Source organism: Ziziphus jujuba, chromosome 8, assembly GCF_031755915.1.
Source record: "Ziziphus jujuba cultivar Dongzao chromosome 8, ASM3175591v1".
Lineage (NCBI taxonomy): Eukaryota > Viridiplantae > Streptophyta > Magnoliopsida > Rosales > Rhamnaceae > Ziziphus > Ziziphus jujuba.
The window spans coordinates 1,014,553-1,027,500 of record NC_083386.1 but is presented as its reverse complement, the minus strand read 5'-3'; the positions used below and the strand labels follow the sequence as shown (position 1 = coordinate 1,027,500).

The window sequence follows — 12,948 nt, the reverse complement described above, 5'->3', positions numbered from 1 at the left end:
CCAATAGCGTTCCGTTAGATAGGAACAGCTTTGATAAATACTAATAACACTTGGATGGAGTATTAGAATGGAAAAAGCCATTGGATAATGAACTATTGGTTTTAAGCCATCTCTAGTGATGAATCAACAATTCGAAGTACTTTTCTTACGTATTCTTGATAAATCAATGTTTATATATAGATGCAAGAAGATCTATTTAGGAAGTAAGAAGCCCTTTTGATATCTCTTCATCTATAAAGAAATCTTGATGTGAAAACATAGAGACAATGGGCTGATCTTTGAATAGGAAAAGGAGTGGATCTATAGGGTCCCAAATGAATTGGCTTATTCGAAAAAAGCCTTGTTCATTGGAAGATCTATCTCGTGTCTGGTACTGCATGGTTCCACTCTACAAGAACACCAAATCATTCTCTTAAAGCCCATCCTCTTCATCATAAATGATCCGCTTGCTTCGAAATGTCATGGCCCAATAGGGAAATCCTAATTCAGTTGGCCTTTCGATACAATCAAATAGAAAGCCCCAAGGGCACCATATTCTAGGAGCCCAAACTATGTGATTGAATAAATCCTCCTCTATCCGTTGCGAGTCGAGGACTCCATCTCCTTCCCCTTCTTCAAATTCCAATTCATATTGTTCATAGAGAAATCTCTGATCAACGGTAGAACAAGATCCATTTTGCATCATATCTAAGGGATTCGTTGGTTCGGGCTGAAGGAGCAATGCCACTCGATCATTATCAAACTGGCAGCAATCTTTTTCTATCCGTGAGGATCCCACCAGAGCGCCTTCTACTTCTAATAGGCCATGAACTATATCAGTGTCATTCTCAACGAGTCCATAAGAAGTGATCCAAGTTTTTTCATCGAGTCCGAGTAGAGACCAAAGGTCTTGAGCGACTGATCCTGCAGAATAACGTAAAAGATCAAGAAGTATCGTTAATTTCTTCATTCTCGTTCCAAGTTCAAAGTACCGTTTGTACAAATAAGAATCCCTTTCGTTACATGATTTCTTCTTCATATAGATAGATATAGGATCTACAGAGCAACTACTTAGAAGTAAATTTTGTGCAACAACCCTTCCTATTTGATAGAAAAGGATCCCATGATCCTGAACTGATCTTACCTGGGATTACAAATCCTAAGTTTGTCTATGAAGAGTAGTATATGAAAGAGTGAAAAAGTGCTTTCGTTGTTATGGAATAAGAAGTCTTTGTATCTTAATGCATGTATTTAATTTATTCGGAGCTATTAGGGCGGGATCCACTTTTTGGGGAATATGAGTCGAAGCAATAACAAGAATATTTCTAGTGGAATATCTTCCACAATCCCTGGAGAGATAGTTCACTAATAGACTGTAGGATAAGTGATGCGAATCCACCCGAGCTTGCACAATCGACAACTCGCTGGGGTACTGATCCGATATGGATGAAGACTGTACCGATCACTAGGGCTCAAGCTAAGAGGTTTAAGGACAACCTTGATATCTTTATCCAGGAAGTAATTCATTCTCAAAAGGGCTTGTCCATACCTGAAGATGAAAGACCTGTTTTAAGCATCCAAGTGGTGGAAGCTGATACATCGGACATCTAACCTTGGACTTCAGATTTCAGACATTGGGTAGACATAAGTTAGCTCAGACATCATGCAGACATAAGTTAGCTCGGACATCAGACATAAGCCAGCTTAGTTGTCAAACTAGTCAACTCGTTTTCTAATTTGCGTTTGACTTTTTTTAGGTTTTTATTTTTTTATTTACTAGACAAATAAGTTTAGGAGAGTTATTATTTTATTATTTTCATTGTAATTTAATTAATTCTTACTTCAAAATAAGGGAATTAATTAATCCAAATTAGATTAGTAAAGGATGTGAAATTAGGCAATTTCCTAATTGGATTCTATGTTGGCTGAAATTTCCTAATCCTTTTAGGGTTTTATTTTGTTCATTCAAAGCCTATTTAAAGGCTTATTTTCAATGAGAAATCAAGCTTGAATTTTATATAAAAAATTATTTGTGAGATTGAATTTTTTTTGTTCTTTTGAACACCTAAAACACCATTAGTGAATGAGTGTTTTAGTTTGACTTATCAATAGGCCTTCCACCACCTATTGTGGCATCTTCATTATATACCAAGATTTCTAATCACAGGTTGGTTAGGGGTCAAGTTGACTATTAGAATTTGAACATAATTAGATCCGAGCTAATATAATACGGGTTTAGGAGCAGGTCATCCTAGGTTCGTATCAATTAGTAATTGACTCATTCACATCCAGATCATGAATGTTTGGAATCCATATTATGCAAGGAGACATTTATTTTGCTAATTTGAATTGAAGGGTGATATATAATCGGTTTATTTTCGGCATCATATCCATAGCACATTCATCATAGTTAGAAGCTCCAACTTCGCATTAAGGTCACGGTCGATGTCATCACTATCATTAATATCGTCACTATCATCAATAAGAAAAACCTTTTTATCCAGAAACTTGTTCAGAAATACTGTAATGAAAGGAACATAGGAGTTTGTCGCTAAGTATTTGACCAAATAGGATGGTCTAATTGTTATAGAATAGGGCTAAGTAGAGCAAAAAAGGTTTTCCATGAGATGAGAAATGAAAACTATTAGCTTCATAGGAGGTTTGTGAATAAGTGATTGTCTGACAATGAGCAAGAAATATCCATCTTTTTTCTAAACAGGATGTATTGAACTCATAACTCATTAGATACTTTTTATGAATGTCAACTAAGTATCATAAGTAAATTGCTCCCAGTTGTTCAATCATTTGATAACTAGAGTCATTCTTTGATAAGTGATCACTATGAGTTAAACTCAAAAGAATTTGATCAATCCTTTTTTCTGTCGTTAATGTGGAGAATTGAACCAAGAATTATCTTCCTACATCATCAATTGAATCACTGCTCGAGACCTAGGATTTTATTTTATCATCAATCTAATCATCGTTCACGTTTTTTCTTTTTCTTATCAATGAATAGATCTCTTTACTTGTATAATTTAGATGTCTCGTATTTCTCAAAAAAGCAATTCGATTGATGGGATTTGGTATGATACTTATGAAATCGACGATATCGATGAGATTCATATTCAAATATTTCTTCTTAGAACGTATTGATTTGACCCATAAGTGGGAGCACCACTCCATAGCATGTTGCCACCAAAAGTAGAACCCTGTATTTCTTCTAGAGAATCTCTTAGTTATGCCAGAGCAACTAGAAAGAGATTCTTTAACCAAAAAGAATTCGGTTCAGATGTAGGATGCCTATCCAGAAGTTTTCGTAACTCAATCATGTATGATGGAATCATCAAAGATTTGACCCTTTTGAACTTTGTCTGTAACTCACTATAGGCTCGAGAAATAAAGAGAAAGTGTGTCCGAACAAAATAGCCAGCAACAAGAAGAACGAAAAGGATTAAATAGAGGAACTCTCGAACATTTGGTGATCTCAGATGTGTCAATATCAATGGTGACTCATTATTTCGATGTATCATTTCTTCGGACAGAAGAAGATTATGTAAACACTTACTTTAAATCTCACTTATCAGATTCCGTTATGGAAGACACAGTTTTTTCTGAAGAATTTGCCATGATATATCTGATCCATGCATAATATCATGTAAAATGGATACAAATTTTTGGTTGCTACTTAGTATCAGCAATAGGTATCAAATTTAGATATTTGTATCTTGTCGAAGTAAGGAACCATGGCATATAGGTTTGGAATATATTCCATTTTGAAAGAGTTAAAACAGCACTATCTCATTGAAAGGTTCTATACATCCACCCTTTCTCAAGGCATTTCTTTAGACAAAGACCCATTTTTTCCTCTTTTTAGATGGTAACTGTTTCTAAGAATATGGAATGTGAATCAAACCTATGTTTGAATTGAAATTGAGATACTGATGCAAGTTCTTCCTTTTTGAATCAGATAGATTCATATCTGAAAGAGGTTGACAGTAAGTTCTTTCAAATTGACTATTTGTCCCTCTGTTAGAAGTGTTCCAGAAATGTCTGTGATCGAGTGAATAGCTCTATGAACGAATGGATTAGATTGAATTGGAAAATGGAAAGATTTGTACAAGTTATACTTTTCGTCACCATTTTGTGGAAAATCATTAGGTATGAATATGTTAGACACCTATAACTCGATTGGTGAAATAGTCTTTCTCTCCTAAAAAACATTTTTTTTTTTGCCACCACTCAAAGAAAATATTTTGTTGTGAATGAATAAGATATTGAGGAATTGTCCATACGTAAAATCATAATTATTGATACAGGCCTTTTCCATATAAAAAGGGAATCCTTTGTTGCAATAAAAGTAGAAGTGATGTGCATTATTCAAGAATCGAAGTTGATTTGCTTTATAAAAAGATGATATCAATGAATTTCTATGAAATGGTTTCATGGGATTCAAACAACTGTCTTCATCGTGGGATATCATTGAGAAATAGGAATCCATGTTATCAAAAGATTTCCTACGATTATTTCTAGTATGGAATGAGTCAATCATCCACTTTGGTACTTTATTGAACAAAATGGTTATATTGTCTCTCCATTGATCAAGAATTTCACTTTTTGGAAAGTATCATAATCATCCAATAAAAAGGGTTTCCATTTTTTCAAATGAACGATTTGAAGACCTATTGATTTTAACAACTAATTGTAGAGTTGATCATTCAGACCTTTCAATTCATAGATGTGGATCTCAGACCTGAAACTCACAAAGAAAAAAAGGAAGTGAGTTAGACAAAAAGAGAAGAAACTTGGACAAAACAAGAAGTAACTTGGACAAAAAGAAAGGAGGTGACTTAAACAAATCTTTTTGTCGATAACCTTAGACCAATCAATCGAATATTGATTAATACGTAATCGATTGAACACTACTTGAAAATGAAAATGGCTTTTCTGCTATGAAATGAAATGTTCCAAATGTTCCTGTAAATTCTTGCTCCCATTGGACCATTTGTATCTATATGCATTAGGATCCCGATTCATGGATCTCTCAGTTTAAGAAATAAAAATAAGAGGATCAAACCATTTCTTTTAACTCTTTTTCAAATTTGATAAATGTTGGTTGATCATATATTTCATTATAGTTCTATGATTCAGAGTATCATTTCCTATTTGATCCCTTTGAATTCCATATTCGAAGTTGCAATTGGATCTTTTATTAAAAAGAATCGATTCAATACATTTCTTATGTACCCATAGGTGCTATATTGGATTTGAATCAGATTTTGGATCAATCTAAATTGATTGATTGCCTCCATTATGTTGTTGCTATCAAATACCGCTATTTTTGGTTTTGTATCTTCCAAATCATTCTTGTAGGAGGTTCGGACCCTTTTTTTTTTTCCGATCCTTCGATAAAAAGATTCATTTTCTTCATAAAAAATAGGAGGTAGAACCAATAAAGATTTCGTTTTTGATTCATCCCTAGAGTTGAATACCTCATTCAAGAATTGTTTTTGATCCAATCTGTAGGAATCAATAGAAAAGGAAAATCCCTTATGAAACATCAAATCCGACTCGGTTATTGATAGGGTGAATAGATCTACCATTTCTTGAACTTCTGATTCAAAATTGTGGTGTAACGTTTATCCCCCCTATTCCGATCATGGAATAGATGAAATAAATCAAAAAATGGATTTTTGTTTAAGAAAGAAATCTTATTGGGACTATCCAGCTCATCCTTCGGAACTATATTACATTTCAGATCTGATGAAATAGGATGACTTGAGATAATATTTTGTAATATATAAAATTATCTTGAATATATTAACTATTTCTTAATTTTCCAATCACCTGGAAAGGACAAAAGAAACACGTTGTTCTTTCTTCAACAATTTCTAATCTCTAGTGGACCTCTCAACAGGATTCGAACCCAGATGAAGTTCTGACCATCTGTTAGAGAAAAAAGAACGAATGGATCTTGTAGGATTCCCAAGAAATTCTTCGATTTCTTCTGGAAGTAGATGAATAAAAGCAGATGATTATTCATCTACTTCTCACATTCTGTGAATAGCTGGGACATTGAGGAATATCTAGAAAGACATTTAGGGAATCAGCCTGATTCTATCTAGGTTCATTCCATTTGAAGAAAGGAAGGATCCCAAAGAATCGATCTTTCTTTTAGTTGTTGAATCTCTTTTTGATTGATCAATGTGTGATATTCTAAATCCTCATTACTAATGGAATCGAAATGATCTCTGGATCGATCAGAAAATCCTTTCAATTGGCTAGAATCCATTACTTGAACAAAACTAGATCTTGTGGAATCATATTGAATATTTAACGATACATTCTGTACCTTGCTAAAAAACCTATCCTTGTTTACCAACCACACATTGTCTAACCAAATCCAATTCTCTCTCGATATGTTCCTCAAAAAATTTGATTTGTGTGGATTCTTCCCCCAACTAAAGAAGAGATCTTGGCAGAATTGCCACATATGAAATTGAGCATAATTTTGCAAAGAAATCGCCCAATTGTTTCTCTAGAAAAGATGGGAAACATGCTCAATATCATTTGATTGAATAGTTGACCCAGCTCCTTGTTGTTTGAAGAAACCCTCCGCTTCAATTCATATTTTTTCATGAAAACCAAACATGAGATAACAAATCCATAACAAATCCAATCTTTCACTAAGATTTTGAATAGCTGTCCAGAATTCAAGTTGATTATGTTTCGCCTCTTCCTCAGAGAAAGACGATCAAACAATTCCCAATCATGGTCCTTACAGATCGAATCATCCATAGAATATACAAAAAGAAACTCTAGATATTTGATATCTTTCTTTTTGAATGAGATCTCAATTCCAGCGACAGTTTCATTAGATATCTTACAACTAGAATCCCTTTTTTTTACGATCTAGTTCCTCCACGACTATGAACCCTAGTTAGATTTAGGCATGATACACCTTTTAGTTATTGGGAAAACCCAAGTACTCTTTTTCAGATCCTAGAAACAGCTCTCAAAGATCTTTTTTCCTTTTGGAAGATACAGGAGCGAAACAATTAACCTATTGATATTGGAGGACCCAAAAGATTCTTCCAATGTGTCATTTCTAGGTCCAATGAAATTCATAGGTATAGGAAGAAGCCCTGTCAAATAGAGATTTTTTCTTTAGACCATCTTTCAATTGTTAATACAATATATAACGACCGCTACTATAAATAGTACTACACCTTTGATTATGAAATATCGATTACTTGTTGAACCCTATAAATGTGAATTGCATGAAAGTAGTATACTCCAAATTCAGGAGTCCAAGAGTTTTATAAAACGTTCTTGATGGAAAAAAAAAAGTGAATTAAAGATCCCACTGAATTGAATTAGATCCATGAATCTAAGAAATAGTGAGAATTCTTGATCTCTCTCAATATCTCTCTTAATTCAAAAATCCAGGATTTAAATTGATGTCCTTTCATTGAGTCCTCCTAAATTGCATTCATTTATCCTAAAGATTTCATTTGAATTGGAATTTGGTTATTCACCATGTACAAGGATCCCCGCTAAGCATCCATGGCTAAATGGTTAAAGCACCCAACTCATAATTGGCGAATTCGTAGGTTTAATTCCTACTGAATGCACGCCAATGGGACCCTCCAATAAAATAAGTCTATTGGAATTGGCTTTGTATCAATGGAATCTCATTATCCATACATAACGAATTGGTGTGGTATATTCATATCATAACACATGAACAGTAAGAACTAGCATTCTTATTGAGACTATAACTTATAGGAAAGAAAATAGATTTATCGATGGAATCAAATATGCAGTACTTACAGACAAAAGTGTTCGGCTATTGTTGAAAAATCAATATACTTCTAATGTCGAATATGGATCAACTAGGATAGAAATAAAGCATTGGGTCGAACTCTTTTTTGATGCCAAGGTAATAGCTACGAATAGTCATCTAATCCCGGGAAAGGGTAGAAGAATTGGACCTATTATGGGACATAAAATGCATTACAGGTGTATGATCATTACGCTTCAACTGGGTTATTCTATTCCACCTGTTAGAAAGAAAAAGACTTAAATCAAAATACTTAATAGCATGGCAATACATTTATACAAAACTTTTACTTCGAGCACATGCAAAGGAGCCGTAGACAGTCAAGTGAAACCTTATCCACGAAATAATTTGATCTATGGGTAGCATCATTGTGGTAAAGGTTCTAATGCCAGAGGAATCATTACCGCAGGGCATAGAGGGGGAGGTCATAAGCACCTATACCATAAAATCAATTTCCAATGAAATGAAAAAGACATATATGTAGAATTGTAACTCTAGAATACGATCCTAATCGAAATGCATACATTTGTCTCATACACTATGGGGATGGTGAGAAAAGATATATTTTACATCCCATAGGGGCTATAATTGGAGATACCATTGTTTTTGGTACAAAAGTTCCTATAAAAATGGGAAATGCCCTACCTTTACATGCGGTTTGAACTATTGATTTATGTAATTGGAAGTAACCAATTTGGTTTATGATGAAACCTAGAAATTGATCACTGATCCAATTTAAGTACCTCTACAGGATGGACCTCAATAGAAAACTGAAGAGTAATGGCAGCAAGTGATTGAGTTCAGTAGTTCCTCACATAAAATTATTGACTCTAGAGATATAGTAATATGGAGAAGACAAAATTGTTTCAAGCATCAACAGAACCAAAATCACCCCTTATTTCAAAGAGAGGAGGACGGGGTTATTCACATTTCATTTGATGGTTAGAGGCAAATTGAAAGCTAAGCAGTGGTAATTCTAATAATTCTCAGGGGGAAAAATAGATATGTCTCCGATGTTACCCGTAATATGTGGAAGTATCGACGTAATTTCATAGAGTCATTAAGTCTAAATGCTACATGAAGAACATAAGTGAGATGAAGGAATGGGAAGACCTAGGATGTAGAAGATCATAACATGAGTGATTTGGCAGATTTTGATTCCTGTATATCCACTCATATGGTACTTCATTATATGATATATATATATATAAGAATTATATGATATATATAAGATCTATTTGTATAGATATCATCATCTACATTCAGAAAGCCGTATGCTTTGGAAAAAGCTTGTATAGCTTGGGAAGGGGTTTTGATTGATCAAAAAGAAGAATCTACTTCAGCCGATATGCCCTCAGGCACGGCCATACATAACATAGAAATCACACTTGGAAAGGGTGGATAATTAGCTAGAGCAGTAGGTGCTGTAGCGAAACTGATTACAAAAGAGGAGAAATCGGCCACATTAGAATTACCTTCTAGGGAGGTCCATTTGATACCCAAAAGCTGCTCAGCAACAGTTGGACAAGTGGGGAATGTTGGGGTGAACCAAAAAAGTTTGGGTAGAGCCAGATCGAAATGTTAGCTAGGTAAGCATCCTGTAGTAAGAGGAGTAGTTATGAACCCTATAGACTATCCCCATGCGGGTGGTGAAGGGAGGGCCCCAGTTGGTAGAAAAAAACCCGTAACCCCTTGGGGTTATCCTGCACTTGGAAGAAGAAGTAGAAAAAGGAATAAATATAGTGATAACTTGATTCTTCATCGCCATAGTAAATAGAATTTGTTTCTTCGTCTTTACCAAAAAAAAAAAAAAAAGGAGTAATTAATTGTGAACCATTCACTGAAAAAAAAAATCAATTGGTAGCGAATAATTTATTAAGAAAAATAAATACGCTTAACACAAAAGCAGAAAAAGAAATAATAGTCACTTGGTCCCGTTTAGTTGATATCTATGTATAGAATGATAAGGTCAAATATATCCATAAAATCATCAAATCAACTAGACTATGATTTAAATACTTATTCTTTCCCCCACCAAAAAAATTATTCGTATTTACAATTTGTACCCTCATAACTCAAGTTGGATAACTCTCAAATAACTCAAGGAAACCTTTTAAGCATTTCATTTATTGAGTGGTCTCTAACCCCCCCCCCCCTTCTCTCCTTTTGTCTACCTTTTTTAGAATCTCTTTTGATTCTGCACTCTGATCTAGTTGTTGAGACGATCAAAAATGGTATTTCTTTGTTCCAGGATCCTTTATCTTTGCCTTGAATCATTGGGTTTAGACATTACTTCAACGATTTTGAATCGTTTCCAAATGGCAGCAACATACCCTTTTTTCATCATTTCTTTCTATCAAAGAATCATACGACTGAGTGATTCTTGTGTAATACACTTTTGATTTGATCGAAAAAGTTTTACCAATTCCAAAAAATTTGACTTTTGAATTTGAAAATTGCTTGAATTGGATCTTTTCGATTCATACATTTTAAAGTAAGGACCACATTTTAGCATCCTAAGAGAAATCCATATTTGTATTAAACCATCAATGATTAAAAAACTAGATAGCTAAAAAATCCAATTTATTTTTTTAGTGAACTAGTGGATAAAGACTGGTGTAAGGTAAAGTTGTTGTTTTTTCATATTGATTTCTAAAATTGGAATCGAAATAACAATAATATGGGACCCCTATATAGATAGACTAAAAAATTGTTATTGAAAGGAATTATAGATATTTTATGTTAAATATTTAACATTTAGGGATCACAAATGGATCCAATTATATTTGCATGTTATTTGAACACGATTCAATTTGTGAAAAAAAAATATGATTCAAAGAAGAACTATTAAGAATACTAATAATTTTCTGATCCAATATTATACTCTTAAACAGAAAGGTGTTTTATTTTAAAAGGCAATCTTTTTTCTGATATATAGCATTATATATATTATAATGCTATAATGGGTTGGGCATGCTCTAGGATGGAAGGATTAGAACCTCCGAATAGCGGGACCAAAACCCGTTGCCTTACCACTTGGCCACGCCCCATTTCTATTCGACCCTAATAAACACTAATATTGGTATTGGTTATTCGACAACTCCAGTATAAATATCAATACAATGTATAGATTGTTGCTAGAATTTTAATATGTGTCGATATAGAATTAAATTGAATTTATTGATCATTACATGGAATTCAATTAAGATATTGTATGAAAGTACGATTTATTTTATTCTCTTTTGATTTGAGAATTGAAGGATTTTTGAGTGGTGGACTTCAAATCAAAGAAGGTTTTTGGGGTCTATCTTATTTAGTTTTATTCATTTTCCCTTCTATCAATAACTCAACTTATTAATAACTCAATCAAAATAATATAATTTTCTTCAATAACAAAAATAACAAACTATTTGTTATGCTTAATATATTTAGTTTGATTTGGATATGTCTTAATTCTGCCCCTTATTCAAATGGTTTTTTTGTCGCCAAATTAGCAGATGTTATGCCAGTAATACCTGTGCTATTTTTTCTCTTAGCTTTTGTTTGGTAGGCTGTTGTAAGTTTTCGATGAAATCTTTAATAACGTTCTAGCCAAATTCATGATTGATTCGGACAAAAAAAAAAAAAAATTCTAACATAACGCTTGATAAGATTAGATAGGTTTTAGAGTATGAACTCTCGATTCCAATATTGAAATTTATGTACAGCCGCGAGAAATTTGGATCAACCCATTTCTTTATTATGACCTTTTTTCCATTGAAAGGCCTTATTGGAGTACTCATAATGTCAAATTGTGGGTATAAAAGAAAATTTTTGGTAATGAAAAACTCCACTTATCCACTTATATTATAAATTTTACAAATGCATTTTTTGAATATTTCATTTTCTATTTCTAAAAAACACTTTATTTCTTGGTGTCAAAATACAAAATAAAAAGAGTAGGGTGATACGAACCTAGGACGACCTGCTTCTAAACCCGTATTATATTAGCCCGGATCTTTAATTAAGTTCAAGTTTTAATGGAATGAACCTCAACCCCTAACCAACCTGTGGTTAGAAACCTTGGTATAATGAAGACACCACAATAGGGGATGGAAAACCTATTGATAAGTCAAGCTAAAACAATCAATTCTCTAATGGTGTTTTAGGTGTTCTCAAAGAACAAAGAGATAATTAATCTCACAAGAATTTTCTTAATCAAATCAAAGTTGTATTATTATTGAAAAATAAGCCTTTAAATAGGCTACAAAGCCAAGAAATAAAACCCTAAAAACAAAGGAAAAACCGGCCACACACATAAAGAAACCTAGTTGGCCGAAACTATACTTCCTTTCCTAATCTAAGTTTGATTAATTAATTCCTTTATATTAAATTAGGAATTAATTAATTTACAATGGAAAGAATAAAATAAAAACCTTCCTAAAGTTATTTGTCCAGAAAATAAATAAATAAAAGCCAAAAAGTAACTTGATGCTGTCCGGCCAAAAAGCAAGCAATACAGCAAATTCGGCCAAATTGTTGATGCTGTCCGTACAAGCCCTTTTTGATTGCATTTGAGGCTGATTTAACTTGATTCCATGACCTCTTAGGAATATGTATTGAACCCATAAAGCATTGGAACCATTTCATGCTTCCTGGACTCCAAAAATGTACCAAAATCGTCACCCGGGTCCGTATCGACTTCCACCACTTGGATGCTTCGAATAGGCTTCGTATCTTCAAGTATGGACAAGCTCTGTTGAGATTGATTACCCTCTGTATAAATACTCTCCGGTTGCCCTTAAATCTCTTAATTTGAGCTCTTGTGATTAGCCTAGTCTTCATCCGTGTCGAGTCAGCACCCCAGCTGGTTATCGGTGGAGCGGGCTCGGGCGGAATCACATCATTTCCCTCCTCTTGAAAAGGATTTGTCTTCAAATCAAGATCATCACCTGCAGCGACAGGAGTTAAATCAGCAGCATTAAATGCAGCACTCATGTTATACTCACCTGGTAAATCAAGCTTGTAGGCATTCTTGTTATTCGGCTCCAAAACTTAAAAAGGTCCATCTATAGGCGGCATGAGCTTTGACTTTCTTTGATTAGGAAACCTTTCCTTTCGTAAGTGCAACAAAACCAATTCTCCTGGTT

At 33.8% G+C, this 12,948-nt stretch overlaps 2 pseudogenes; one reads left to right on the top strand and one right to left on the bottom strand.

Annotated features, from left to right (window-relative positions):
• Positions 1-7,448, bottom strand: part of LOC125421326 (protein Ycf2-like) — a 7,519-nt pseudogene extending 71 nt beyond the window's left edge.
• A 911-nt stretch (positions 7,449-8,359) lies between these two features.
• On the top strand, positions 8,360-9,596 carry LOC125421327 (large ribosomal subunit protein uL2cz/uL2cy-like; annotated as a pseudogene).
• Positions 9,597-12,948: the final 3,352 nt, after the last annotated feature.